This window comes from Lactuca serriola, chromosome 3, assembly GCF_051521515.1.
Source record: "Lactuca serriola cultivar US96UC23 chromosome 3, Lser_US96UC23_V15, whole genome shotgun sequence".
Classification (NCBI taxonomy): domain Eukaryota; kingdom Viridiplantae; phylum Streptophyta; class Magnoliopsida; order Asterales; family Asteraceae; genus Lactuca; species Lactuca serriola.
The window spans coordinates 258,628,765-258,635,702 of NC_136410.1; positions in this window are offsets into that span (position 1 = coordinate 258,628,765).

The following is a 6,938-nucleotide window of genomic DNA, read 5'->3' on the forward strand; positions in this document are numbered from 1 at the left end:
TCCTTCCAAACTTTGGGTGTTACAACTCTCCCCCACTTAAACTAAACTTCGTCCTCGAAGTTTTCTATGGCCCACCGCCTGCGATCTGCCTCCAATACCCCACCAATTATTCCAACACCAGTTGCCTACCTTCGCTAGCCTTCCGCCCGGTCATTCCGACTAACATAATCCTTGCGGATAAAAACCCCGGATCAATCCTGACCTTGATCATTCTGAAAGCACAACTTACTCAACCGTCAATCCTTCTGGTACTCTCCGAATACTGCACTGAACCCATAGGGGTTCACCCCTTCTTTCCTTGCGCGATTTCCTTGCCTTCCCAAGGCAATGCTCCATAACCCACTATTTCCTCTGTCACTGTGAAGGTCCTATCTTCACCAAATCCATTGCTCCCTCTACTCCCAATACGGGTCATTATCGCCAGTATCCACTGGGCATTTCTTTCTACTATAATTTGGTGTCGAGCACCCCACGATCAACTAACTGAATTCCACCATACGTTGCATACTCGCACTGCTACTGACTGGAAATTCTGCTATTCCTCGTCTGACTTCCGGATGAACTGAGACCACCCTAGTCCCTACCAAACTATCAATATCTGGATTACCGGCTCCCATCGATCGCTGTCCCAACACAACTACTAGTCGCTCCCAGCGACTTTCGAAGAAACATCGACCACCTATAACTGCTCAATCTATTCTGCCATACAGGCACTACAATTCATGGGATCCCCGATCCCCTATCCTGACACTATGGTCCCTACCAGGTCCCACCTGTGCTGCTAAAACTCACGGGCCTCGCCCACGGGTCTCACCCAGCCATATTACTGAGCAACCCTGCTCTCAGGTCTCACCTATACTGCTATTCTCATACGGGCCTCGCCCACAGGTCTCACCCAACTATATCCTGGAGCGGCCTATCCCAAGGTCTCACCTCTCTAGGGCTATACAGGCAAACTCCCTATCATTCTCATCCACTACCCTATCCTGATCCCTAACTGATCACTAGGAGATAAGGCCCTTGCCCCAACTCTGCTAACAAAGCTACTATGGAATGCTACGGCTTACCCGAAGTCTTACATCACCTTCTATCACTGACTACTAGTGAATGCTACGGCTGCCCCGTAGTCTTACAACACTTTCCCCACTAGCTACTAGTGAATGCTACGGATACCCCGTAGTCTTACAACACTTTCTACCATTGACTTCTAGTGAACGCTACGGCTGCCCCGTAGTCTTACATCACTTTCTACCACTGACTGCTAGTACGAAGGCACCCATGTGCCATTAGCTCTCAAGATCCTCATTCCGACTCCCTCAAGTCCTACAGGCGATCCACAACCTGAATTCCCAACCACGTACTAACCATCACCATCACACGCACTAGCTGAAGGGGAGTTTCTCAAACTCCCAACCCTGAAATCCTCAATCCATCAAACGTTGTACTACCTCCTTTCCTTCTCAGAGGTCGCGCACTCATTCTAGATCTGCGTGCTCTTACCTTTGCCCGCTCGGAGGATTCTCCCCCACTTCGATCCTGCTTAACCCTTGCTGCTCAATGCTCGAAAAGAAATCCCCATCCTCGCTAGCATTCCATAAACAACCTGCTGAGGGATCCCCAAGCTTATCATAGCTAGGGATCTAACCAATCCATTTCTAAAATCATACGGCTCCGAATTAGCGAGACATCCCAAGTCCCTCCCAGGCATGCTGCAGTTACTGCATCCTAAGCAACCTTCCCCAATAGGGCACATCCCTTAACTACCATTCAAATATCCAAGGTATGCAGATCGCATATAACTCGATCACAAGCAAGCCGCACAAAAATAAATTACTCATACCGATAATGATGCAGAAGCAAAACAATATAATCATGCACAATAAAAGAAATGAAAACGGAAATCGTATACCTGCAACGTCTGATGCTGCCCGCGCCTCCAAAGTAGTCAGCTGAAAAGCCCTACCTCCTACCGCAGGCACCTCTGCATGGCCCTGACGGCCGTCTGCGATCCTCAAAGTTGCAGGGTAGGTGCCATCACCCGTCCTACTGAAAACAAACTGGGGCACTGGGCCTTCTTGTGGCCCCGCTGATTGCAGTGAAAACATACCAAGTCTGATCCCTGTGTCGTGGTAGCAGTATAATCCCTGCTAAAATGACCAGTCCGACCACACTTGAAACAGCCAGACTCACCGCCGCTACCACTCCTGCACGTGCCCCCGTGCGCCCTGCCACACTTCCCGCATCGACTACGGTCCTGATAATCCCTTGATCTCGAATCCGATCCCTTGGGCCTTTTGCCCGAACTTGCGGCTACCTGAACCTCATCCGGCTTCCTCTTTCGGATCTGCTCCAAATCAATTTCCCTCTCTCTGGCCTGAGAAATCATATCTTCCAGCGTCTTACAGTCGGACTTGCTCATGAACTCCCTAATGTCCGCCCGCAACATCTCGTGATATCGGGCCCTCTTCATCTCCTCATCTGTGACATACTGCGATACAAGAAGAGCCCTCTCCCTGAAATTGGCGGTGATCTCCGCCACAGTCTCAGTGGTCTGCGTCAAATCCTGAAACTCCCATGCCAACTGCTGCACCTCAATAATTGGCGAAAACTCCGCCCTGAACCTGGCCGAGAAATCGCTCCAAGTCATCACGTCCAACGCGACATCATCCCCAAGAGCATGACCAACGTCCTCCTACCAATCCCTCGCTCTTTCCTTGAAAAGACAGGAAGCGAGTCTGACCTTGTCCTCATCAGGACACTGACTCGTACGGAACACGTTGGCAACATCAGCTAACCATCTGCTGTTAGCGATGGGGTCCCTAGCCCCATGATAATCTGGTGCCCCGCAAGCCCTGAACTCCTGAAATGTCAAGGTACGCGCTCCCATCAATGCCATCATCTCAGTTCGAAAGGCTCCCAGTCTCTCATCCAAAATCTCCAATATACCCTCCTTGACCGTGCCAAAGATCACAGGAGTCTGATCTAGAATACTGCGCGTAACCTTGGCGGATATCAACTCCCTCATTCGCTCCTCGAGCTGCTCGGCCCCTGAACCCGAGCCTGATCCCTCTCCGGCGCCTGATCCGCCCGCTGGTCTCTCTCGCAACGTTACCATGCTGAAAATATAATACATCCTCAATCAAAATACTGATCACTGCTGTGAAACCCAAACACACACCCTACCAGGTCCCCCGGTCTTGTCTCGGCCTTTCCCGAATCGAGTACGGATCCTCTGCTTTCAGTAGTACGGGCACATACTACCTTCCACATATATCCATACTTTCCTCAGGAATTGCTTCGACTCCACTAGGTCCCTTATCCACTACTACTGCTCCCAGCACTATCTCATCCTAGGCTTACCCTAGGGAAACCTCTGACTTAACTCAAACCAGTCCTCAGCTGCTGAAGGTCTCCTTGTGATGCCAATTAGCCATCACCTAGATACCATCACATGTGACAAGGCTCGGATAATCCTTCAAGAAAAAGACTCGTCCCTACAATGGTTGGACTCAAACAAGAGTTGCGCAATAGGACCAAATCCGGCACTCTGAGATTATTCAACCCTGATCAAATGTGACGTGTCGTATCCACCTAATGGCTAACTCCCATCACTCATAATCCCATAATGCACAAAGCAAGCAACATTCAGACAAGGGAAAATCTAACCATAACATACTCAAGCAATCATATCCACATAGCAAGAATCTGAACTAGCATGCAACACAAACTCATAGACTCACACAAACTCATAGACTCAGGCATAACCTAAACAGGCTATCCTACTACTGTCTAATCAGCACTATCATGTAGCTCAAAAGCACATATAACAGGCACATAAGGCATCATCCCTAGATCCTTAGTCCTAATCTAGCATGTTGTTCTATTAACTGATAATCATAACATAATCTTGTATGCGTATTTTGGGGTACTTACTTCAGCTCGGTTGATTGCATGCACTACACCTCTTCTCTCTTTTCAAAGTTCTTTTCTTTCTGAATTCTTTTTGCTTTTCTAAAACTGTTTTTCGTTCTCGAAATTCTTTTTACAAAACTGTCCTTTCATTTTGAAAACTTTTTATCCGACCCCTTAGTTTGAGTTCAGGCAGACCCGAGAGTATGCCCGAATCCCTCAAACCAAAGCTCTGATACCAACTTGTAACATCCAAAAATTCAAGGCAAAAAATTTCATTTTTAAATACATTATTATATATAACCATCAGTATAAAAAAAAATCATATTAATATCTCATGTCAAAACCAAAGTGTCAATAATCAAAACATATTATCATAAAACCATATCAGTGTGTAATCCCAAAGATCTCATATGCGGAAAATATAGTGTGATGCGCTGCGATCAAGCCGGCTCCTTTCCTTTGAAAACGGGTACCTGAAACCAAAACTGTAAACCGTAAGCACAGAGCTTAGTGAGTTCCCCCATCATACCACATACCATACGATCACATAACATACAGATATTGTCAGGCATATCTGGGTGCCCGACCTACCCCTTCGGTCCTCTCGACCGGATACTGTCTAGTATATCTGGGAGCTGGCCTCCCCTTCGGTCCACTCGATCGGATACTGTCCAGTATATCTGGGAGCTTGCCTCCCCTTCGGTCCTCTCGACCGGATACTAGGGACTATTTCACCCCTACTACTACCACATAACACATATATCTCATAAACTATCTAGCATGGCTGGGCATGACCGCCCCTTCGGCTCTATCGACCGGTGTTCTGGGGGACTATCTACCCGTACTGTCATTAGCACATAGCATCATATCATACTAGCACAATAAAATAGCACAGAGCTTAGTGAGTTCCCCCATCATACCACATACCATACGATCACATAACATACAGATATTGTCAGGCATATCTGGGTGCCCGACCTACCCCTTCGGTCCACTCGACCAGATACTGTCCAGTATATATGGGATTTGGCCTCCCCTTCAGTCCTCTCGACCGGATACTGACCAATATATCTGGGAGCTTGCCTCCCCTTAGGTCCTTTCGACCGGATGCTGACTAGCAAATCTTGGTGTTGGTCTCCCCTTCGGTCCTCTCGGCCGGATACTAGGGACTATTTCACCCCCTACTACTACCACATAACACATATATCTCATAAACTATCTAGCATGGTTGGGCATGACCGCCCCTTCGGCCCTATCGACCGGTGTTCTGGGGGACTATCTCTCCGTACTGTCACCAGCACATAGCATCATATCATACTAGCACAATAACATATCACAGGTAGTAGCAAACCTAGCTGAATATCACAGAGACAAACATCTATCATACAATCCTACTGGTGGGCCGACATTGTGGTCGTAGACCCACCGCTACTGGAAGGTAACTCACCTGCACTGGCTGAACTTGCTGATGAACCTACTAGCTGCTGCTCGGCAACTCTCTGAACTCCTGCTCCACTCGCTCCCCGAGCTACCAATATCAATGCAACACTGAGTCTAACTGACCCCCGACAAACAACCAAGTCAACTCTGGTCAAAGTAAAAGTCCTGGTCAAAGGCAACCTTCCAGATCAACTCTACTCGCCGAGTCACCCTACTGACTCACTGAGTTCATATGTTCAGAGTCCTTCCATTCGCGACTCGACTCGCCGAGCCAGTCCATGACTCGTCGAGTCTACCGATTTCCGAGTCCTGACCTGTCCAACTCACCGAGTCTCCATTCGACTCACTAATTCGAGTCTCAACTCTAAGGGTTTGGGGGTTTCGCGGCCTGACTCGCCGAGTCCAAGAACAGACTCGTCGAGTCCAAGACAATCTTCAACAGACTCGCCGAGTTGTTCTTCCAACTCGCCGAGTTCCTGCCCAACTTCATCTGACTCGACGATCTGTTCATCCCACTCGTCGAGTTCCTCCAAATCTTCATGCTACTCGCCAAGTCCACTCAAAGGACTCGCCGAGTCCATTCAAATCTCCAAACATGCAAAGGACTTTTGAGTCATGCATGGACTCCGAACTGTAGATCTACCCTTCCCAAGCCTATTCCTCACGTAAATTAAGTTGCAAACTTTACGTGTAGAGAAGGAGATCTAGGCAAAATACACCATAAACTAGGGTTTAAGGCCAAGAGGCTCCATAATCAACTCAAGGGCAGATACTTTATGCTTCTCAAGACCATAATATGCTTAGATCCGAAGTAGCAACTTCAGATCTGGCTTCTAACTCAAATGGATAGCTAATCATGGCTAATAGCCCCCCCCCCCCCCAAACTCACAACCGTAATAGATCTAAAGGAGGGAAACGACTTAATACCTTCAATAACTCAGAAAGTTTCCCCAATCTTCAGATCTAAGGCCAATCCTTGAAGCTTCAATGATTCCCCTTCTTCTTCTTCCTTCAAATCACTCAAAATGGTTTGGAAGCTTGAATGCACAACAATGGAGATTTAGGGTTCCTATTCTGGGTGAGAGAGGCAATAAAGGAACCCTAGGGGAGAGAATGAGACATTTAAATAGGCTCCAAGTCCTGTATTTAGGGTTTTCCTCATACAGACCAGACTCGCCGAGTCTCCTTGGCCGACTCGCCGAGTCGGTCACTTACTCCTCGACCTGGATCCCGCTCGGACTCGCCGAGTTCCTCCTTGGACTCGCCGAGTCTCCCCCTTAAAATTAGGGTTTTCTTTCCTTTCTTGGCCTTCCAAACTTTGGGTGTTACACTAGGAGAGATGCCTTTATGTGCCTATTATCCTAGCATGATAGAATGCTAGGATGGGCTATTTAGGTTGTGTTCTAATTTGAATACCTTGATGCTCGAATGTTGCATGATTTGTTCTCTTAGGAATTTTATTAGTATCAGCCGACTAGTAGACGAATGCGTTTGGTTACATATTATTAAGATTAGATGATTTTAGAAGGATAGGTTTAACTCTATTGTGCAGCTCCTGTTTGAGTCCAACCGTTGTAGAGTGGGAC